We start from the raw sequence: 25,000 nt of genomic DNA, 5'->3' as shown, positions 1-25,000 counted from the left end.
ATCTAATACTTCAGTTTATTTCTTATGTGGCCAAAGTGCACAAAACTTGAGAGCTCTTATTCCAGATGTTCCAACATAATTTACAAAATGCCACAGTAGGTAACTGAAAGTAAAAGTCATAAGAAACAAAAATTGACATCCAAGGTTTGAATATCGCTTTAATTAGGCCAACGTACATAAATTAAACGAAAAAAAAAAAAACAATTTTCGCTTGTTATGGAAAGAATTCTGAACATATGTTGTTTCAGTTTATTTCTAGTGACACCATACCAAGTAAACTTGACTGAATAATATGAGTAGAGCAAAAAATACATGTACAAACTCTGACACTCGTGGTATTAAAATAATCCCCCAAATTAAAGATTAAGGAAGTCAGAGTCTAAGTGGTGATTAACTCTTCAAGCCCCGGGAGGTCACTTACTCTAATATTTATCTCGCTTCTGCTAGACAATTTCTCTCAAGGCAGCCTCTAGTGCTGAAGGGATTAATGTTGGATGTGTAGGCTTCATCTAACCCCTTCACTTTCCCCAGACTAAATAAAATCGTCTGAAGGTAGCAAAAAATTAACCTTAAAACAGTGCATCATTATCGTGACATGTTGAAAGAAACTGAGAACTTCAAGACCTGGGAATTTCATTATTTTTCCCTCAGCCTTAAAATATAAAAATTGATGAAAAAATTTGAATGAAACACCTACATTCAGTTTACCCCCACTCTGTAATTTACAATGAATGAGATTATAATATTTTCCCTAGGAAGTCAGAACAATCAATTAAAAGAGAGCAGAACGAAAAAAACAATTTGCTACAATAAAGAGTTTCAGTTTGTAATGATGTACGAAGCAAACAGGAGAGAACAAACCAGTGAACTCTGACATCTATGGTTTCACTCTCCTTTCCCACGATACCTCAATGTGTAGAGCAATGAGCAGTAAACATGAAGACACATAATATTCGTTGTGTTAAATGAAATAGGAGAAATATTAATAGTTTTCTACAATAATGCCGTCATCACCGTGGCTGTCATTATCATCGTCATCATCGTAATTATCACCTTCATCTCCATCCTGTTAATACTCATCCTCATCATTGTCATCATCCTCTTAACCACCACCATCATCATCATCATTATCATTCCAACCCGACCTCCCGCCTGAAAGCTGGATTGAGGTGAGATGCAGGAACACAGAAAAAAGTTGTATAAATGAGAGCGAGCTATCAAAGTCCACGCCCAGCGGAAAAGAGTCACACAGTCATTCACACATCATTCAATCTTTCACAGTCCTGACCCCACCTCATAAGTAAAATCATATAGGCTACAAGTGCATCTATAATTTTTTGCTTTCCTTACAGATACACGTCACATACACCAGAGTCACTGCGTCGACTGCCAGTTATAAAAAGAGGTGTGAAATCCTTGTCATGCGCCTCTCCATATTTCATTCACTCATTCCTTGCCAAAATATGCAGACTCAACTTATAATCATGAGGAAGACAAGTGAATCTCTAAGCAAAAAAAAAAAAAATAAGTGAAAGAAATGACATCTATGACATCTGTAGCTTTAAAATTTTTCCTCCTGACTCCGAAGTGACATCAAAACAAAAAAAATCGAACAAGGTAGGAATCTTCATTGCCGCAGTAATATATGAAGTCAGTTAACCCTTTCATTCCGGTGACGTGTTTTACTGAATGACTCTCCCTGCTTCCAAACGATTTTTTTCAGTTTGGAAAAAGTTCTTGAAGTGGAGGGATAATCGAAGGCTATTTTTTTTTTTTTTCACAATTATTAACTTTTTTCTTTTTTTCAAACCGACTGGAGTTTGAGCGGTCGGATTTTCCCAATTTTACCTTTCCAGATCAAAAAAGCTTTAGTTAAATACATTAGTGTGGAGGGAGCGAGACTAAAACAGAAAATAGGTCATGGAATTGAAAGGGTGAATAAATACGAACGACTTTAAAAATCCCCTCCCCCCCCACACGAACTAAATTAAAGGTGACATGGCTGGAAAATATAGACCAGGTAGTGTCCCAAATTAACCCGAACACCTGACACCCGTGGCCTGAACATTTTCCTCCTCCATAATGGCACAGTAAGTAAATTAAAATGAACACAATTGAACATCATGAGTGGAGGACCAGCGAGAGAAATGATGCCAGAAGCAACGGGAAGTGGCATCGTATTTTAGTGGTAATGAGGGTGGTGGTGATGACTGGGCGTGGTGATGAGGGCCCAGATGGAACGACGGTTGATGGCTGTATTACTGGGAATGGTGGTGGTGATAGTGGTGGTGAGTAAGGCCTGTGGTGATGATAGTGGTGGTGAGTGAGGATTGTGGCGATGACAGTTTTGGTGAGTGACGACTGTGGTGGTGATGGGGAGGAGAATGATGATTATGGAGGTTTAAGTTGTAGCAAATGCTGATGACTGTGGTGACAATGGGAAAGATAATGATGCTGGCAGTGATGACGACGACGACGGCGACGACGACGATGATGACGATGACGATGATCATGATAAATTTCTTTAGCCAATTTATATGCATTTTCATTAACTTCTTTATTTTCTTTATCATGTATCTTTTCACAATAAAAAATTAACAAGGGGGGAAGGGTACTTTTTCAGAGTACCTTTCCCACGTCATTTTAATATATTTTCAACTTTTTTACTCTTTTTCTTATATGTAAACATGATTTTCAAAAACACTTATCGCCTCATCACACACCCCATTAAATTTTTCATATCCATTTCAACCTTTTTTCCATTTCTTGCTCATGCTTTGCAAGTCCAAGCTCTTTTTTTTTTTTTTTTTTTTTCACACCTTTTCTAATCCTTATGACAATTTTTTCCAATCCAATTATGGTCTTGACAATCTTATCCATGTGTCTACTCCCTTTTCATTACTCTTCACACTTTTTAAAAACGATCTAATATCCCTTTTCATCAATTATTCACATTTATATTTATTCCCTTTTACATAAACATCCTTCCCACGACCCTTCACACTTTTTAGAGGATCAAATACCCTTTATCACATTTCCACCCCAGTTTTTCACAACCCTTTTTAACCTCGTTTTTACTATTTCACAATGCCCTCTTCATTTCCCCCCTCTCTCTCTCTCTCTCTCTCTCTCTCTCTCTCTCTCTCTCTCACGCTTTATGATGTTCGACACCTTATCCACTTAATTTCCAAACTCCTTTCCACTTTTTACCATATATCTTTTTCATTTCTTTTTCGTCTTTGTGATTTCCTATTCCACAATGCCCTCTTCATTTCACCCCCATCTTCCCACAGTCTCTTCGTCCTCAGAGTTTTTTTTTTTTTTTTTTTTAGCTCTTCCATTTTTACAAGTCATTTCTTTAACCCATATTTTTCTCGTATTATTCCTTGACCCCTCCATCCCCCTTCCCATATTTCTTCCCCCCCCCTCACTCTCCTTCCCGCCCTCTCTTGCCTCTTTCCTCGCGTGACGGAGAGAAGGTGGAGGAAGAGAGAGGGAAGGGGAGAGAGGAAATGGAGAGAGAGGAAGAGCAGAGGGAAGGAGAAGAAAGGAAAGAAGGTGAGGTGTGGCTTTCAAAGGAAGTGGAAAAGAGAGGAAAGGGGAGAAAGAAGGAAGAACAATAAGGAAAGGAGACTGAAGGAGTGCCAGAAGGGGGAGTGAGAGATGAAGTAAGAAGGGAAGAAGAAAGAGGTGGACAGAAGGGAACGCATGGGAGAAAAGGAGGGGATTGGAAGGAAATGAAGCGAAGGGAGGAGGGAAGACAAGGAACGAGGTAAGAAGAGAGGTGAAGGGGACTGGGGAGATGAGGAGGGAAGAGAAAGAGAAACGGGAAGGGAAATGATAAGAGTTGGAGGAAAGGAACAGGTTTAGAGGAGAGTGAGAGACAGGAGGGGGAAAAGAGGGAAGATGAAGAAGGAAGGGGAAAAGATGAGGGAAGATGGAGAAGGAAGGAGAGAAGGTTGGTTGAGAGGAAGGAAGGGTAAGAGAGACGGAAGGGGGTGGAAAAGGAGGGAAAGATGGGGAAGGGGAGAGATGAAGGAAGAAATGACGATGGGGGAAAGGGGAGAAGAGGAAGGAGAAAGAAAAAGCGTGGATGGGTGGGGGTGGGGAAGAAAGGAAACCATAGGGGGAAAGAGGAAAGGGGAAGGAGGAAACATGGATGCGAGTTGGGAAAGGCATGAGTGAGACAGGGAGAGGCATCCGTGAGAGAGGGAAAGGGAGAGGAGGGAGAGGGAAACGAGGTGAGAGAAGGAGGTGAAGTGACGGAAGAGGGGAGGGAGGGTAGCGTGGGAGACAACTGGCCTGATCTGACATCCACCTTGTTTGAGAGCTGAGATAACACCTCTTCTTCTACTTTCCCCTCTCTCTCTCTTTCCTTGACTCTCTTTCCTCCTCCTCCTCCTCCTCCTCCTCCTCCTCCTCCTCCTCCTTCTTCTTTACTCTTCCTCAATTCACCCTCCTCTATTCATTCTTCCTCTCTCTCCTTCATTTTTTTTCATCCTCCCTCCTCTTGACTCTTCCATTTTTTCCTTTTCTCGATTCTTCCTTCCTTTCTCTTCCTCTTCTTGACCATCCCCGTCCTCCTCTTCCTATTCTTCACTCTCCTTCACTTCCTCTTTATCTTCTTCCCTCTTCCTCTTTTCCTCTTATACTCTCTCTCTCTCTCTCTCTCTCTCTCTCTCTCCTGTATAGACAGATAGACCGACAGATAGGTTGACAGAGACTGAGAGACAAACAGACAGAAATACAGTTAAAATGAGTTACACAGACAGACATAAGACAGACAGACAGGCAGAAATACATAAAGAGACAGACAGACAGACAGAAAGACACAGACTCTCCCATTCCTCCTCTTCTCTTCTTTCCTCCCTTCTCACTTTCCATCCCTTCCTGTTTCTTCTTCCTCTGTTTTTCTCCACCTCTTCTCTTCCTTCCTCCTCTCTTTCTTCTCATCCTCCTCTGTCTCCATTTTTCCCTCCCTATTAATTTTTCTTGCCTCTCCTTTGCCTCTCCCCATTTTCCTTCCTTATTCATGCATTTTCTTTCATATTTTACCCCAAAATTTTTTATTCTGTCCTATAAATTCCCTCATTCTTTTAATCAATTTTCTCCCTCCTTCCCCTTTGTTCTGTTTCCTTTATTCCCTTTATTTCTCTCTTCTTGTCTTTTATCTTCATGGCCTCCCTTTCATCACCCATCTGCTCTCTCTCTCTCTCTCTCTCCATCGGTGACTTGCGCCTCCCCTACGACCTCTCTTCCTTTCCAGTCTCTTCTTCTCCCTCTCCATGTCATTTTCCAAGATGAGAAAAAAAAATGAAAAAGAAAAAGAAATGTAATGGGAAAAACGAAGCCGGGAGACAGTAATGATAAGAGATAATGAGCACGATAAGGGAGTCGGTGAGGAAGATGTTGAAAGGAAAGGAGAGGAAAGTAAGAAAGGAAAGGAAAAGAAAGTATGAAAGGAAAAAGAGAGGAAAGTAAGAAAGGAAAGGAGAAGTAGATATGAAAGGAAAGAAGGAAGTATGAGAGGAAAAAAGAAAGTAGGATGGGAAACGAGAAGAAAGTATGAAAGGGAAGGAGAGGAAAGTATGAAAGGAAAAGAGAAGAAAGTATGACAGGAAAGAAGAAGAAAGTATGAAGGGAAAGAAGAAGAAAGTATGAAAAGAAAGAAGAAAGTATGAAAGGAAAGAAGAAGAAAGTATGAAAGGAAAGAAGAAGAAAGTATGAAAGGAAAGAAGAAAGTATGAAAGGAAAGAAGAAGAAAGTAAGAAAGGAAAGAAGGAAAAAGTATGAAAGGAAAGAAGAAAGTATGGAAGGAAAGAAGAAGAAAGTATAAAAAGAAAGAGGAAAGTATGAAAGGAAAAAAAGAAAGTATGAAAGGAAAAGAGAAGAAAGTATGAAAGGAAAGGAGACGAAAGTAAGATGGGAAAGGAGAAGAAAGTATGAAAGGAAAGGAAAAGAAAGTATGAAAAGAAAAAAAAAGAAAGTAAGATGGGAAAAGAGAAGAAAGTATGAAAGGAAAGTAGAAGAAAGTATGAATGGAAAGGAAGAGCAAGTATGAGAGGAAAGGAAAAGAAAGTATGAAAGGAAAGGAGGAGAAAGTATGAAAGGAAAGGAGAAGAAAGTATGAAAGGAAAGGAGAAGAAAGTATGAAAGGAAAGGAGAAGAAAGTATGAAAGGAAAGGAGAAGAAAGTATGAAAGGAAGGGAGAAGAAAGTATGAAAGGAAAGGAGAAGAAAGTATGAAAGGAAAGGAGAAGAATGAATGAAAGGAAGGGAGAAGAAAGTATGAAAGGAAAGGAGAAGAAAGTATGAAAGGAAAGGAGAAGAATGAATGAAAGGAAGGGAGAAGAAAGTATGAAAGGAAAGGGGAAGAATGTATGAAAGGAAAGGGGAAGAATGTATGAAAGGAAAGGAGAAGAATGAATGAAAGGAAAGGAGAAGAAAGTATGAAAGGAAGGGAGAAGAAAGTATGAAAGGAAAGGAGAAGAAAGTATGAAAGGAAAGGAGAAGAATGAATGAAAGGAAAGGAGAAGAAAGTATGAAAGGAAAGGGGAAGAATGTATAAAGGAAAGAAGAAAGTAAAAAAGAAAAGAAGAAAGTGAAAAAAGAAAGATGATTACCGGTATCATTATCATTATTATTATCATGGTTAACAGGCACCATCGTCACCGTCAGTATCGTTATCTTTATCATAGCCATCGTTTTTATAATAATCATCACCATCGTTATCATCTTCGTTAATTATCATCGTCATGTTTATTGTTATTGTTATCGTCATTGGAGTTATCATTCTTATCATAGCTATCATCATCAATATCTATTTTCATCATCATCACCAAAACAACCATCATCGACAAGAATCACAGCCACAACCATCATCATCATCATCATCGACAAGCATGATAACCATCATCATCACCATCATCATCATCATCGTCGTCGTCATCATCATCATCATCATCATCCATCACTGCCATCACTACTAAAAACAACAGATGGGGGGATTAGAACTCTTTCATTTCTTCCAGGACAAGAATGAGGGAAAGAGAAGTCACACACACACACACACACACACACACACACACACACACACACACACACACACACACACACACACACACACACACACACACACACTGTGATGACAAAGCGTGTGAAAATGAGAAACGAAAGAGGGATAAAGAATAGAATGGAAATAAAGAAGATGATCTCAAAAGATGAAAAGGAAATTATTAACAAAGGAAACAAGAAAATAAAGGAAAGGTCGGACAGAGGCAAAGAAAAAAAAAAGGAAAAAGAAAAAAAGAGCTCCGACTTGTGCTGACTCACTGGTGTGTCACCTTAGCCCTTCATCACTTCCTTACGATGACGTATATTTTATTCACGATAACGCTAGGCAAGAGAAAAAATGGAAGAAATGGAGTTCCCCCGAGCTAAGCCCTGTATTGGACTATATAGCCCCGCTAGGGTTACAGGAGCGAGCTACCACTTCCAGCACGGCAGCCCGGGCGAGGCTCGAACTCGCAATCCCCCGATTACGAGTCCAGCGCGCTACCACTGTGCTACCGCGTCCCCCGCTAGGCAAGAGAGAGAGAGAGTGGGAACCCCATGTCTATCTAAGGAGCTTGAAGTAATGTCTGTTAAACAATTTCCTATTTAAAATGTTTTGTATATTTTATTTTTGCTTCCACTAGTCGATTTTATTAACCTGGGCAATCTCCTCTTACTTAAGAGTTAGAGTAATGTCAGTTTAGTCCTTTAAGATGACGTCTTTTAATATACATTCTTGCTACTGTCTAACAATTTTCTCGAGCTTGAGTGAGAGGTCGTGTATTGAAAGGATTATAGATCTGTGGTGTTGTCCAGTACCCCCCCCCCCCTTCCGCCCTCTATAATTACCTCTTCCCCTCTTCGGCACCTCCTCCCATATCTTCATCCCCCCCTTCCCATCACATCCTCCCAATCCCTCTCACTCCTACTTCTTTCACATCTACAAACTACTCTTTACTCTCATGCATTCCTATCCCCATCACTCCCTTACCCTCTCACACACACAGCCACAACCATGGAGGTAGGAAAGAGGCCACAACGCTATTCACACCTACACTCAACCCGTCTTACTATCTGCACCACCATAAAGCTGTCCCGGTACCTGCGATTCGGGGTCTCGCTTCGCTGGTTCGGTAGTTCGGAGGAGTGGTTCGTGACTGAGCTGATCCCCTTCTAAATAATGTTTTTTTTTTTTTTTTTTTTTCCGTATTTTATAGATGTAAACGTTTTTGTTTAAGATGAACCTAATTCTGGCTTGCAGGTTGTTTTGCCACATATTTTCATCAATCAGGTTAGTGTTAGTGAGAACAGTTTGGTATACTGATTGGCATATTATTGTGGCAAATGTCAGACTATTTCACTTATAATGTTTAAAGCCAAACGAGTTTAAACAGCTTCCTTCTCTCTCTCTCTCTCTCTCTCTCTCTCTCTCTCTCTCTCTCTCTCTCTCTTTCACACGCACACACACACACACACACACAAACACACATTCCAACAGTGAGAGCAGGTGCAGCAACTTTTTTAATTTCTGCTTTGCAATGTGTATTATTTACCGCGTTACATTTCTTCACTACACTTTATAAATTACTGTTATCATAAAACCGACTCTGTCTCTGCAATTATTTTGTCTTATGCTTTAAAACATTACAGTTTCAATTTTGTTTTCAACTCTTGTTTTACTCACAGGCCACAGTTACTTAAGTCGGATAGATGGAACAGATTCCTATAATCCGTTTCTCTGTCTCTGTCTGTCTCTCTCTCTCTTTTAACACGGCTTTTCTCTAACTGTCCCTTGCCCTACGAACTCATTAACCAAGGACACATTTTTTTTCTCTCTCTTCAATGGCACTCACTGCAATCCTGTCCCACCAAGTCCCATCGCCGGCGCATCTCAGGTAGGAAGAAATTAGAAAAGAGGAATTTTTTTAGTCTCTGTTCAAAGGCACTCACTCAGCTGCACCCCCGCCTTACTGTCATTCTACTAAGTCTCATTCGAAGTCTGTCTGACATGAAAATAGACTTTGCAAGATTTAATCTCAATATAAAGGTACTCTCTTATACGTCCCCGTCTCACTATCACTCCACAAAGTCGCATCACAAGGCTGTCTGACCTGAGGATAGGCTTTGCAAGATTTAACCTCAATATAAAGGTACTCTCTTATATGTACTAATCTCACTATCACTCCACAAAGTCGCATCACAAGGCTGTCTGAATTGGAAAGAAGTTTTACCAGAAGCGTTCACTCTCAAGAAATTTTACAGCCAGATTCAAGATAGCTTCGAGGGTGAGCCAATAACAGCCAAGACATCTGTGGATCAAAGTATGGAGTAAGAATAATGGCGAATTCTTCTATTATTTTTTTCAACATTGTATCATTAGCAGTGCCCTCTTTAGCATCCCAACCCCCCAATTTACAGCGGGCATTATCGGTTCATGTGTAATTGTCTGGTTATTTATTATCCTTCCAATCTCCAAACAAATGGCAAAAAAATGGAGTAGATACTGACGTTAATGCTGATGAAGGTGACGGGCATGGTTATAATTTAGGCTAATCGTTGAAAGGAGATGAAAGGAGGATGAGGGAAATGTGAAGGGCATAAGGGGAAAGATGGGGTGAAGAGAGGGAGCTGGAGAAATGGTGGTGGAGAAAGAGAGGGAGCTGGAGAAATGGTGGTGGAGAAAGAGAGGGAGCTGGAGAAATGGTGGTGGAGAAAGAGAGGGAAGAGAGGGAGAGACGGTGGTGGAGAAAGGGATGGAAGAGAGTTAGGGAAAGGAGATGGCGAGATGGGAACTGGGAATGGAAGGAGGGAGAAAGAGCGAGGAAAGGAGAAGGGAGAAGAGTGAGGGGGAGGAGACTGAAGAAGAAGAAGTAATGGGGGAGAGGGAGGTGATGAGAGATGATGGGAAAGAGAGTGGGAGGAGAAAAGGGGGAACATGAGACAGAGAAAAGGAGGGAGAGAGACAGTAGGAGAGAGAGAGGAGCGGAGAATAGGGACGGGAAAGAAGTCTGTCGAAGGAGAGAGAGAGAGAGAGAGAGAGAGAGAGAGAGAGAGTAGCCCCCATAATTATAACTCCTGCAAGTCACACCTACTGCTAAAACTAATAACCCGCCCCTCACCCTGTCAGTCCACCTCATAACTCCCATAACCAGACCTGCCCTGGGATCCGCAAACTAACTTACGGTAATTTCACCCTCGTACGTAAGATTTGGTTTTGTGGGAAGAGTAAACAGACATGGGAAGATCCTGGACTCTCACTTCCTCCCTGTCCTTCTAAATTCATCTTAGTAGCGACAGAGAATAGCTAGAAAGGTGATTTATGCTCCAGTACCAGTAAGATAAAAAAAAAAAATTCCTCATGTAACTTAAGATTTGGTTTTGTAGGAAAAATACATGGGACGGTCTTGTACTCTCTTTCTCTTGTCCTTCCAGCCAAACACACTCTTAGTTACAAAGGACTACAAAGGAAAACAAGCATCAACAGACCTATTTTGCCCTCTTGGTGTTGGTTGTGACAGGGTAAGTTACAACAAATTAACTACTCTACGGGTAAAGGATAAGGATAGTAAAGCAGGGAAATGTTACTAAGTTTATGTGGCTAACTGGACCGCAAGAACAAAATAGAGAACTCCTCAGACTAAAGGTGTTGAAACTACAGATATATAATTTTACGTAGAGTGAGTGTTAACAATAAAAAAAGAGTTTGATTAGCTATAATTCTTGTATAGTAATCAAGTGTGTGTAATTTAAAATCTATATCAAGGTATCTAAGTTTGAAATTTCCCGTATGCTCTCAAAATAATCAGGTGCCATATATATAAACCCTCCTAAGCTTCAGTTGTGTGTAAGATTGTTTGTATATATATATGTCCTCACTTATACAGTTACCAAAATCTCATAGTCAAATCAGAGTGAATAATAGAGAGAGAGAGAGAGAGAGAGAGAGAGAGAGAGAGAGAGAGAGATAGGAGGGGAACAAAACGACCTGTAATGAGAGTTCAACCCCTTCAGTTCGGCGACGTGTTTTGTTTATTTATTTATTCATTTATTGATTTCTTTGACGGTTAAATTAAAAATGTCTCTCCTTAGCTGAATAAAACGAGGTCATCGGACTGAAGGGGTAAGCTGTTATAGTCACTCGTTTATCCTGCAAAGAAATGCGACCCCAGATCTCATTTACCTCGGAGTTAATTATCAGTTAGCGTCCCTTCAGTGAACAGGCCAATCCAGTAATCACGTAATCAGCAGCGTGTAATTGGTACCTCTGAACATCCTGGGGTATTAACTCTGTCGCTGGAAAAAATATAAAAGAGAAAAGATGAAATTGTACTATTTTAAGGAAGAATATTGGTGATATTCTTAAATATTTCTCTTCCTTGCAGATGCTTGAGAAGGAAATTATTACTGAAATTTGTATTCTTAAAATATTCTTTCCCTCCTTGGGCCAAACTCTTTCCTTCGAGCATCAGAAATTAATGGAACTTGAAGGAATTATCGGGACCATCTTATCTGCACTCCTAAGCCTTTCTTTCTCCTCCCTCCCCACACTTTTCTTGGTAAATCACAAGATACAACGCCATTTATGGATGCATCACTCTGGTTTTCCCTCTCATACATTAAGGTTAGTGTTGTGAAATATACTGACGTTCATGGCTATATCGATCTCATTTTCCTTGTCATACATAACAGTTAGTCTTGTGTATTGCTGATGTTGGTGATGTTACAGTAATAGTGAGAGTGGTGGTGGTGGTGATGGTGGTGATGGTGATGGAGATGGTGGTGGTGGTGGTGGTTTCTTTTTTGCTGGGTGGTGGTGATGGTTATGGTGATGATGATTTTAGTGGTGATGGAGGTGGTGGTGATGGATTTGGGGACTGGAGGGGGTAATGATGTTGCTGGTGATAGTGGTGAAAGAGGTGGTGATGCTGGTGGTCATGATGGTAGGTGGTGGTGGTGGAAGTGATGCTGATGATCATGATGGTAGGTGGTGGTGGAGGAAGTGATGCTGGTGGTCATGATGGTAGGTGGTGGTGGTGGAAGTGATGCTGATGGTCATGATGGTAGGTGGTGGTGGTGGAAGTGATGCTGGTGGTCATGATGGCAGGTGGTGGTGGAGGAAGTGATGCTGGTGGTCATGATGGCAGGTGGTGGTGGAGGAAGTGATGCTGGTGGTCATGATGGCAGGTGGTGGTGGTGGAAGTGATGCTGATGTTTGGCGGTGGTGATGACGGCGGTGGGTAATATTGAATTGGCGTCCTTGTACTGAATGGGTTAACAAGACCGAGAGAGCCTGGATTTAGATGTAAGGAAAAGCAGAAGAAAAGAGCAGCAGACAAGAGTTGGTAATTTTCCTGCTTGTCACCGCTGTACCTGGTTTCCGCAACAAATTAACCTGTTCCGTCAGGTGATATGTCTGCCCTTGTTGACGACACACAAACAGAGGCATGCAAGCTCATACATACATAATAACACATGCATACATACAGTACACATTCTCTTTACCTACCTACGTATCTCCATACATACATTTCTCTCTCTCTCTCTCTCTCTCTCTCTCTCTCTCTCTCTCACACACACACACACACACACACACACACACACACACACACACACACACACACACAGACACACACACACACACATCTCTGCCCCAGTGCATGCAAACGATTAAGTCTTCATTAGCGTTTTTCGAGTTAAAATATACAGAAGAAAATTGCGTGCTTCGGCCTGCTAATTTCCATCCACCATTTTTTGTCCGATATTTTTTTTTTAAATGTAAGGAAGAAGGAGGCAAAGGCCACAAGCCCGCAATAACTGTTCCTTCCAAGAGAAAATACAAGAGAGAGCCAAATTCAAGATCCGATCATTTCGAGATGCCTGGTCACATTGCGTTTGATAGACTGGAGATCATAGGAAGCAGGAAATAAAGACAGAGGGAGACAGTTCCAGAGTTGACCTGTTGCATAAATGAAGGACTGGGAGTAAAGGTTAACTCTTGCATTAGAGAGTTGGACAGAAAAGGGATGAGAGTTTGCTGCTAGACTGGTGCTAGGCGCCCGTCGTAGAGGTGGAGGAATGCATGCAGACAGTTCTGAGGAGCAGTGATCATTGAAGTAGCGATAGAAAAGAGATAAAGATGCAACAGTGCGGCGAAGAGACAGAGGTTGAAGGGAGTCAGTAAGAGGAGGAGAGTTAATGAGACGAAAAGCCTTTGACTCCACCCTATTCAGAAGAGCTGTATGTGGGGAACCTCCCCGCACATATGAGTTGTACACCACACATGGGCGGATAAAACCCGTGTATAGAGTCAACAATTGTGCAGGGGTAAAGAAGGAACGGAGTCGGCTTAGCATACCTAATCTCTAAGAAGCAGATTATACAAGAGATGTAATATGATCTTTCCAAGATAAGTCCCGAGTTAATGAAACCCCAAGCATGTTCAAGGATGATGCAGGATTGAGCTGAATATTATTAAACATTAGTGGGTACACCTGTGGAAGATTTTGTCGGGTTGATAGGTGTAAGAACTGAGTCTTTGATGCATTAAAAACAACCACATTATTTTTACCCCAGTCAGAGATACGAGCCAAGTCAGACAGGTGTGCCATAGCCTCATCCCTTGTTTGTTGAAGTAACTGCTGAGATGGACGTTGCGGGAACTGAATGGAAAGGTGAAGGGTGGAGTCATCAGCGTATAAGTGGATAGGGTTAGATATACAGCTTAGAAGGTCATTGATGAACAAAAGGAAGAGAGTTGGTGATAGGATAGTGCCCTGAGGAACAACACTGTTGATAGATCTAGGAGAAGAACGATGGCCATCTACAACGGCGACTATAGAACGACCAGAAAGGAAGCTAGCGATGAAGGCACAGATAGAAGGATAGAAACGGTAAAAGGACAGTTTGGAAATTAAAGATTAATGCCAGACTCGATCGAAAGCCTTTGAGATGCCAAGTGCAATGGCAAAGCTTTCGCCAATGTCCCGAAAGGAGCATGACCAGGAGCCTGAAAGGTAGGTGAGAAGATCACCAGTGGAGCGTCCCTGACGGAACCCATACTGACGATCAGAAAGAAAGTTGTGATAGGAAAGATGTTTTAAAATTTTTCTATTATGAATTGACTCAAAAACATTTGAGATAAAGGATGTTAAATCATTTGGACGATAGTTATAGGGTTAGGAATGGTCACCCTTCTTTGGGACTGGCTGAATGAGAGCAAACTTCCAGCAAGAAGGAAAGATACAGTACAAGTTGATAGACGAAGGCGAAAGAGTTTGCCTAGGAAGGGTGTAAGCACAGAATCACGGTTTTGAGAACAACAGGAGGGACTCCATCAGGCCCATATGCCTTGTTAGTATTGAGGCCTGTGATGGTAGAAAATACATCAGCTGAAGAAATTTTAATGTCAGCCATGAGGAAGTCAGAGGGGGGAAGTGATGGAGGAACAGCACCGGAATCGCCTAAGGTGGAGTTGGAGGAGAAAGTCTGAGCAAGGGGATCTGCTTTATCAGTAGAAGAAATAACTACAGAGCTATCAGAGTAGAAAGAGGAGGGAAAGATGATGAGGTAAAGTTGTCAGAAAGGTTTTTGACAAGGTGCCAGAAGGAGCGGGAAGAATTCGAGTTGGAGAGTTGAGAGCATTTAGTACGGATGAAATTATTTTTAGCAGGGAGAAGAACAGACTTAGCATGATTCCCGGCAGAAACGTATAAAAGATGTAATTCAGGGGTGGGTTGGCTCCGGTACATTTTATAGGCCGTCTCCTTGTTGCGGACAGCATTAGAACAAGCTTGATTGAACCAAGGCTTTCTTGTACTAGTCAAAGGATATGAGAAAGGAATGTATGCTTCCATGCCCGAGAGAATAACCTCCTTAATGCGCAAAGCACACCCAGATGGCTCCCGGCCATGGAAGCAATAATCATTCCAGGGAAAATCAAAGAAGTACTACCTGAGGGCCTCCCAGTCTGCAGCTCCAAAGTACTACAGACGACGTTTCTTTGGAGGGTCCACAGGCCGTAACGGAGCGATAGGACAGGTAAGGTGATAAGGTTGTGATCGAAGGAGCCCAACGGAGAGAAAAGATTAAGAGTGTAAGCAGAAGGATTAGTTGTGAGGAAGAGGTCAAGTATGTTGGAGCTCTCTCCAAGGCGGTCAGGGATACGGGTAGGGTGCTGTACAAGCTACTCTAGATCATTAAGTATAGAAAAGATGTAGGTTTGTTGACCAGGTGGATCAGTGAAAGGAGAGGAGAGCCAAAGGTTGTGGTGAACATTGAAATTTCCTAGAATGGAGATTTCAGAGAAAGGAGAAATGGATAGAATGTGTTGCATCGTAGAAGTAAGATAGTCGAAGAATTTTTGATAGTAGAATTAGGGGATAAGTAAACAGCGCCGATTTATTTAGTTAGAGAATGGCAGGAAAGCCAAAGCCAGAGTGTAGAGAATTCTGAAGAATCGAGTTCAGGAACACGAGAGCAAGATAAGTCGTTGCGTATATATACACAACAGCCACCTTTGGCTTTGAAATAATTATAGAGAAAAGGGTTTGCTGTCAGTTGCCTCAGACAGCTGAGTCTCAGAAAAAGGTGATGTTTAGAGAAGGAGAGGTGGTGCTCAACAGAGCGAAAGTTGGAGGAAAGGCCACGAATGTTGCAGAAATGAAGAAGTGAGTCAGTGGTTCCAGGCAGCATGACTCGTCACCGGGAGAGGGGCGGAAGGTGGGGCATTTATGGTCCCCCCCCCCTCGCCTGGGGACTCCGAGGCTGTGTGTTGTGACGCCATGATTTTTTAATTTTGGAAAAGGAAGTGTTGTGTGTACTGTGCATGGAGTTTGGTGTTGATAGAGAAATTTGTATTGGAGTGCATGCTGGCCTACTCTCTGTGTTACTGAGACACTGAAAAAGTTCAGCAAAGGGGGATAGTCGGGAACTAGTCCCGAGGGCTAATGAAATGGGAGCTCCAGCTCTCCCTGTCATCAGCATTCCATCCACCTTGGGAATACTACCCTGCTCGGCTGGTGCTACAGTCTACTCCTACAATTGGGACGTCGGAAGCTCAAACTCCGGACAAATTAACCTCTCTCTCTCTCTCTCTCTCTCACACACACACACACACACACACACACACACACACACACACACACACACACACAACTCCTCATATACCTTTTATTTATTCATTTACTTATTAATTTCGTGTTGCCACCAAAACGATTTTATTCAGAGGGCCTAAATACTGGCTACTACTGGGATAAAAACTATCTTGAATGACAGTTTAAGCAGCTGGTCCTTCATATACACAGCTTGTTGACTCTGGCTCTATTATCGCCAGTCTGTCTTTTCCTCTGCCCAGGTTTTCGTTATGTCGCCAAGGATCTCAGACGTACGGATCTTAATCTTCTCTTTCTTCTTTTCAATTTTCTTTGGTAGAGACAAATTTCCAGGTTCCCAAGCGCTGATTCTTTCTGTCTGCGTAAAAAAAAAAAAAAAAAAAAAAATCTCTGTGAACATAACTAAGCCTCTTCTTATAATTTACACCAGACGATTTTATTCATCTTAGAGAAATCCAAGTAATTCGCCAACCAACCATCCATCCATCAATTCATCCAGTACAGTCTCATAAGAAGCGTAAAGGCCTGAGGCTAAATCATCAAATATTTTACGTGGGAGTGACCAGTCGATTATCCCTGAGCAACATGATTTGGAACAACAAACCCAGCCCCTCGGAGTAAAACTTTTTTGTTGCATCCAGTCAGAGTGCCTCGTCCCACTGAACCACCAAGCGTTAATCAAGAGGTAAAGGCACAAAAATTATCTCCATTAACCTCGTGTCAGCCTTGCACACACTTGCGTAGTTGATTCAGGCTGCTCCAGACTGGTTGTGTTTAGCGCCTGGTTGTCAAAGGGTTTAGTGGTGTTTGGGGGATGAGGTGCAAGTTTGATTTGGCGTATTCATAGTGTGTGTGTGTGTGTGTGTGTGTGTGTGTGTGTGTGTGTGTGTGTGTGTGTGTGTGTGTATGTGTGTGTGTGTGTGTGCTTATCCCTTATTTTCTCTCCTTCATATTCTCCTTCTTCTTCCTTATCCAATCCAACTCTCCCCCCAACCTCACCCTCACCCCACACCCCCTCCCTACCGCACCCCACAATCAATCCCCCCCAAACCCTAGCAGCATCCTTGACCAAACAGAAAGAAAGTTTGCCTAAGAGCACCTCACTAAGAAATAACGGTAAAAATATAAGACGATAATGCCCTCACATATATCCCACGCTACAAGATAACGATACTAAATAGCAAGATAATACCCCTCATATATTTCTTACGATACTTTGGGCTTTCGATACCTGAGGAATAAAAAAACTAATTCAGGTCTCAGGTGTTACAATGTTAGATTCTCGTGTGCTATTTACATATAATTAGTGGTAATTCGCGGACGCCGTAATGACTAGAGGGTATAATATGATATTCTTAGGTACACAGAGGCTCAGGGCAGGAACACACACACACACACACACACACACACACACACACACACACACACACACACATACATCAAAGGGCCACCGCTATTAAGAAAGTTCGTTTTTTTATATCGCTTTTCTTTCAATCCCCCAACCCCTCCTAACCTCACCCTCCTGACTGTTTTGTGTGGGTTTTATCCTATCTCTGTTCCTTCCAGCTCTTTATTCTTCCCTTCCCTCAACCCCCAACCTCATCTATCCCAGGCCACATTCCTATTTTGCACTGCCGAGTTTTATATCATTCCCTACCCAAACCTCAAACCCATTCCCCAACTCCCCCTACTCCCCATTTCTTTTCTACTGTGTAGGATTTTATACTGCCCCATCCTAAGCCCCCTCCCCTACTTCCACACCTCCCCCCTCCACTTGCTTCCTCCCCTGCATTAACACCTTCTCCCCATCCACTTGCTTCCTCCTCTGCTTCCACACCTCCTCCCCTTCCACTTGCTATGATCAGTCCTCCACCTGATTAACATAACTGCCCTAGCACCCACCTCCACCTCCCCCCCACTCTCTCTCTGGCTCCTGAGGATTGCTAGGATTTCTTTCAATAAAAAAAAAAATGATATTATCGTAAATATCGTGAATATAATACTTAAAGAGTTACTTGAGATCCTTATTAAACTCCCTGACTTCCACAATGTCTTCCAGGAGTAGCAGGTAAAAGGTAAACTCATTTAATCACGGACGTCGCATTACCTGGCACGAAAACATTAGAACATACGTCTTTGATGACACACGCGGGAAGGATGAAGGTGACTGCACTTTTTCAATTGCAACGAATGAATAATGCAAGGGATATAGAAGGGTACGTAACACTGCAAAAGATTCATGTCTGAGTTTTAAGCTAGAGATGACTGCGCTCCCACATCTGCAACAAATAATACTGCAAGGGATTTTGCGCCAATAAAGAACACAGCAAAAATTTCCTGATCACACACACACACACACACACACACACACACACACAAAGACCTCCAAACCAACGCCTTACATGATAAATATCTGTGTTGCGTCTTGTGTCAAACCCTGTGTCATTTTCAACATTCATCGTAAAATAATTGCAACGCGTGGACGTAAGCAAATGTGCGATTCAACAGCAGCGTCACTAATGGACAGCCTTGTATAATCTGCATCTACTGAAGACCTAATGAGGCGGGGTTAAAAGCTGAGATTATACTCGTCTGGGTGTTTTATTTGTCTGTTTTTATTGCTGGAGTTTTAGCTTTTCTCTCTTTAACTGTTTTATTACTTGTCTTTGTTACGAGTGCCCTAAGAATCTATCTATCCATCTATCTATTTATGTCTATCTATCTATCTATCAACATACTGGTATTATCTGCCTTCGTTACGAGTGTCCTAACAATCTACCTATCTATAAAAATGAGAGAGAGAGAGAGAGAGAGAGAGAGAGAGAGAGAGAGAGAGAGAGAGAGAGAGAGAGAGAGAGGAATGCTAGGAGAGTGGGACATTCATAAAGAAAAAGAAAAAACTTGCCGAAAAAAAGAAGAAAAAATGTAAAAAATGAGTATTACTGAGTGATGCTGGTGGTGATGTTGGCTGTGGTAGTGGTGTTGATGGTGGTGATGTTGGCTGTGGTAGTGGTGTTGATGGTGGTGATGTTGGCTGTGGTAGTGGTGTTGATGGTGGTGATGTTGGCTGTGGTAGTGGTGTTGATGGTGGTGATGTTGGCTGTGGTAGTGGTGTTGATGGTGATGATGACACTGATGGTGAAGGTGATGGGGATGACAATGGTGGTGGTGATACAGTGCATGGAAGGAGTGATGACAATATTGATGGTGATGGTGATGATGGTGCAAGGGTGAAGATGTTGGAGGTGATGGTGGTTATGATGGTGGTGCAAGGATTAGGAAGGGCGATGGTGATAATAAGGGTGATAGTAAATGGTGATACTGGTGGTGATGGTGACAGAGACGTTGGTGCAGGTGGTGCAAATAGTGAATGAGGTAGTTAGAGTGATTATTGTGATAGTAATAGCAATAGTGATAGTGACGAGGCGATGGTGGTAGTGGTGACGGTCGTGGTGATGAAGGTGGTGGTGACAGAAATAATGGAAATGCTACTAATAGTGATGGTGATGGTGGTGGTGATGGTGCGAGGCGTGGAAGAGGGAGGCAAGAGTGAGTACTGGCATGAACCCCAGATATCCAGCCGGCTACTACTACTATGTTCCAATTATTCAGCAAACGGGTTATGAAAATGGTCCAGGATAATTGATTTTCTGGCGTGATTGATGGAGGTGAGGGAGGGAAAGGAGGGGGAGAGGGAGGGAGAAGGGAGAGACAAAGGAAGGGAGGGGTGGGGGATGGAGACAGAAGAGGGAGAGCGGTGAGACAGAGGAGGGGAAGGGAGTGGGGAGATGTGGAGGGGGTGAGAGATAGAAGAGACAGAGAGGGGCAAGGGGGATGGGGTGGAGGGGATTGGGAAAATTCGGGGGAGACTGGGAGTGATGAGGGAGGTGAAGAGAGGGAGGGTATGTGTCGGGGGATCGGGGTGATGTGGGAGGGGACGAAGAGGTGTGGGGAAAGAAGGGGGAATAGGATGTAGAAGAGAGAATGATTGTGCTTAGGAAGAGAGAGAGAGAGAGAGAGAGAGAGAAAGAGATGGAAGTAAAGTCTGTCTTGTCTCTGTCTCTCTCTCTCTCTCTCTCTCTCTCATCTACTTGTCCAAAACACTTTTTTTTTTATTCACCTCAATTTTTTTTTTTTATTTCACTGGCTATCGACTTATCACTCGCTTCCAGTTATCACCCAGTTTTCCTTCTCCATCTCTCTATCTATCGTCGGAATATCCTCTCTTTATCTATCGCCTGGATCTACCCTCTACCCTATCACCAGGATTTCGCTTATCTATTTAACTGTCTTGTAGTATGTCTTCTTATCAGCTGTCTCTCTCTTTATCTCTCTACCTGTCTCTCTGTCTGTGCCTATCTTGCTATCTGTCCGTCTCTCTCCCCATATATAATTCCTATGTATCTATCTATCCACCTGTGTCTATTTATCGATCTATCAAAGCTAATATCTTATCATCCATCTATCATTCTTGTTTTCCTTTAATTTATTGGCTGGACATTCCATCACTCAGTATGTCTGTCGGATTTCCCGTGTGGAGGAGGAGTAATAATAATAATAATAATTAATAGTAGTAGTAGTAGTAGTATAGTAGTAGTAGTAGTAGTAGTAGTAGTAGTGGTAGTAGTAGATACATATCATTATCAGTTCAGACGATTATTAGTATAAGAACAATTAAATATTAACTGATATGAAAAACTAGAGAAAAACGAGCAAACTGCTTCATAACTTAATCATATTATCTACAAAAATAGAAGTAAAACAAGCACATTCTTCACTTGTATCAAATCTTAATTTAAAATTCGTATAGTAAAACAGTAGTTCTAGTAACATTATATTTAATTTTCATTTAAAAATACTACAAAAACTAGCCATAGTTATTATTATTAACACTGTACCACAGTATAAAAACTTTAACACCATGGCCCGCCACAGTATTATTGTCAGTGCTCCAATAGGCAGCATAAGTGTATCAGATGCTCATGTGCAACAAACAGGTCGCCGTGTACATACTGTAGGATGGGACCTTTCTGTATGAATGTGTTAGGGAATCACAGCCCACCAAAAGCGGCACTTGACCGCTTCCAACATGGCAGGCGACAGATTTGTGACATGGAAATTAATGGGGCGGTCACTGACAATATGCACGATCACACGGACATGCGTGGTGGTGAAAGACCCCGTGGTGAAGCGAGGGATAGGGATGGACGCCAAGATGCGAGAGATATGGAAGCGTTGGGTGGGTTAAACCACCACGGGGAAATGAATAGTAGTGAAGTTGGGAGTGAGGAACATCATGAGGTTTATAATAGAAATGAAACTCAAGATGAAGATCACCATAGAGGAGTGCATGAAACAGGGAATCATCCAGGTATTATACGTCCTCAGAACGGTAGGAACACAAACAACGAGGAAGCAGAACAGCCTCAAAGGTCTGTGCGAGAAGGTCGCCCCACATATTGGATGGGCAAATCCCGAGAAAAAGCAGTAACCTGGATGAACACCACATATAATGAAATAGTTGGATGGTCGTCAAGTAACCTTTTTGAACCTCCCAAATGCAATGCTACAACTGACATAATCAAGGAAATCACTCGCCTGTAACCAACTACAACAATAACTCACCCATTGCCTCATTCTCTCTTAAGGTCCTTGCACTAATACCACATCTCTTCCTCAACAAGACCCTCCCAAGAGTTACCATTGCAGAAAATATTAAGACCATCCAAAGGCGGGTTGAAACATGGAAAAGAGGTGAAATCGACAACCTACTTGAGGAAGGAAGGGCCTTGTAGATGAGAATAAACAACCGAGGCAGAAGAAATCAGAATACCAACGATGTTGCAAGGATTTTTGGCAGCAAGATGAGACAGGGGAAGGTCTCGATGGCAACAAGATCCCTGTCAGCTGAATCACCAAACGGAGTACTTGACCTGACAGATGAAACAATGCAACAACTAAAAGAAAAACACCCGACCGCACGACAAGCAAGTGCCCAGTCAAAGCTTGACGGCAACTACACTCCTCCCAGTCCCATCATATATGACAGGATAACTGGAGATATGGTGTGGCGGAAGGCAATGCACAAACAGGGAGGGGCAGGACCATCAGGCCTGGATGCAAAATCTTGGCGAGTAATCCTCAGTAACATCAAGTTTGGGGAGGCAGCAACAGACCTATGTAACACCATTGCCTCGCTGGCGAGGAAGCTGGCTTTAAGTCAGTGCAGTAACATAGAAGCACTGACGGCTTGCAGACTAATCCCCCTTGATAAGAATCCTGGATGCAGGCCCATTGGGGTGGGTGAAGTCTTAAGACGGGTTATAGGAAAATGCATCATGGAGGTGGTGAAAGATGATGTGAAGCAGGCAGTTGGCAACCTCCAAGTGTGTGCAGGCCAGCAGGCAGGAGGTGAGGCAGCAGTTCACTCCATGAGGATAATATCTGGGGAAGAGGACTGTCAGGCAGTATTATTAGTTGATGCCTCAAAGGCATTTAATTCCATCAACCAGGGGGCAATGCTGCACAACATCAAGGTTAAATGCCCAGCATTTGCCCAATATGTGGAAAACACCTACAAAGAACCAGCAGACCTCTACATTGTGGGTAAGACAGCGGCTCACGATGTCGGTGTAATCCAGTCCACAGAAGGAACTACCCAGGAGGACCCCGTTGCCATGGCTATGTAAGCCCTGGCGATGACAGTGCTGCAACAACAAATCATATACGAGTCCACCAATGTAAAACAGGTAGCCTATGCAGATGATCTCACGGGTGCTGGCAAGGTTGAGGATGTGAGGAAATGATGGAACTTTGTAACATCTCATGGCCCTGAAATAGGTTACTACCCTAATGCAAGTAAGTCCATCTTGATCGTGAAACCAGCTTACTATCAAGATGTACAAGAAGCATTTAGAGGCACAAACGTGATAGTGACCAAGGAAGGTCAGAGGCATCTAGGGGCTGTGATTGGAACTAAGGAATTCAAAGACAAATATGTGAGTGATAAGGTAAAGACATGGGTAGAAGAAATTCATACACTATCCAGCCATGTAAAAACAGAACCCCATGCAGCATACAGTGCATTTACCTATGGTGTAAAGCACAAGTGGACCTTCGTGATGAGGACCATACCAGACATCGAGTTGCTGCTACAACCACTGGAGGATGCAATCAGGGATTCATTCCTCCTATCTCTAACCAATGGCCACATCCCCACACCAGAAGAGAGGGACCTTCTAGCACTACCACCCAGGATGGGAGGCCTTGGCATTATAAATCCAGTAGCCGTGGCAAACTATGAACACATAAATTCACTCAGACTCACCGAATCCTTGTCACAGAAGATCTGCGCCCAGGTTGAGACGAGTGAAATCGACCACCAAAGGCAGAAAGACATAAAGACACAGATAAGCAAGAAGCGTGAAGCAAGACAAAAAGACCAGCTGCAGCACATAATCGAACATCTAACACCAGACCAGTGCAGAAGAGTTGAAATTGCACAGGAGGTTGGGGCATCGAACTGGCTCACAACCCTGCCTTTCAAGGCAAAAGGCTTCTACTTCAACAAACAAGAATTTATTGACGCCATAGCCTTGAGATATGGGTGGCCAATAGAGAACCTACCTCAACACTGTGCCTGTGGCACTGCCTTTGATGCAAACCATGCAATGGTATGCAAGAAGGGAGGCTTTGTTTGCATCCGACACGATGAAGTACGCGACCTCACTGCCAAAATGCTGCAGGAAATATGCCATGAAGTCACGATTGAGCCAGCTCTGCTACCCCTGGACGGCGAGCACTTCACCCACAGGACAGCAAACACATCAAATGATGCAAGAGTGGATGTCAGTGCTCGAGGTTTCTGGACACGTGGGCAGAGGGCGTTCTTCGACATCAGGATATTCAATCCCATGGCAGCATATCATCGTGAACTGTCTCTTGAAGCTGCACACAAGAGGAATGAACAAGAAAAAAAATAGAAATTATCAAGAAAGGATCCATCATGTGGACCATGGTCGATTCACTCCCCTTGTGTTCACGACATCAGGTGGGATGGGTCCAGAGGCAGTGAGATTCTAGTCGTAGTAATAGTAGTAGTAGTAGTAGTAGTAGTAGTAGTAATTATTATCATTTTCACCACTCATTACCTTTTTAACTCTTTCATCGATGGAAGCACACAGATGTCTGCTTGTTAACTCCCAGGCTATTTTCTCATGCTTAGAGATAACCAAGCAGCAAGGGGATGAGGTAAGGGAGGGGGGAGGAGGCAAGGGGATAAGGAAAGGGTGGGGGCAGGGAGGAGGAGGGGGAAAATTTCGATTATAAACTGACATCTGACAGACAGACGGAAAAGCAATAAATATTAAGAGAATTATTAATTGCCAACACAATATACACATATGTTTATGGATAGATCTCTAAGGTGGAGTCAGGATTCTCGGGGCTTGAAGTAGGAGTGAGTGATTGTCTGGCCCATTTCATGGAGCCATTTCACTAAGCATGCATTTGATATAGAGGTTTTGTTTTAATTTGAGGAAGGTCCCTACTCCTTCTAGCGTAATCGACTGTAATTCCATCTTTCGTCCTTCCTTTTTCTGGAGTCTACCTTACGTTGATGATGATGATGATGATAAGGATGATGATGATGATGATGATAAGGATGATGATAACTTGGGACAGCGCACAACACCAGCCTGATATATATACCTAATGGTCTGTTTTACTATTGATATCATGTTTCCCTCGCAAATGCACCACATTTCAAGTCCGACTCAATTCCGTCTATAATTTAAGACGTGTTTCATGAGAGAGAGAGAGAGAGAGTACAACAGGTCT

Source organism: Coenobita brevimanus, chromosome 24 (assembly GCF_032717465.1).
Source record: "Coenobita brevimanus isolate Jiangsu-jjx chromosome 24, ASM3271746v2, whole genome shotgun sequence".
Lineage (NCBI taxonomy): Eukaryota > Metazoa > Arthropoda > Malacostraca > Decapoda > Coenobitidae > Coenobita > Coenobita brevimanus.
This window is presented reverse-complemented; position numbering follows the sequence as displayed.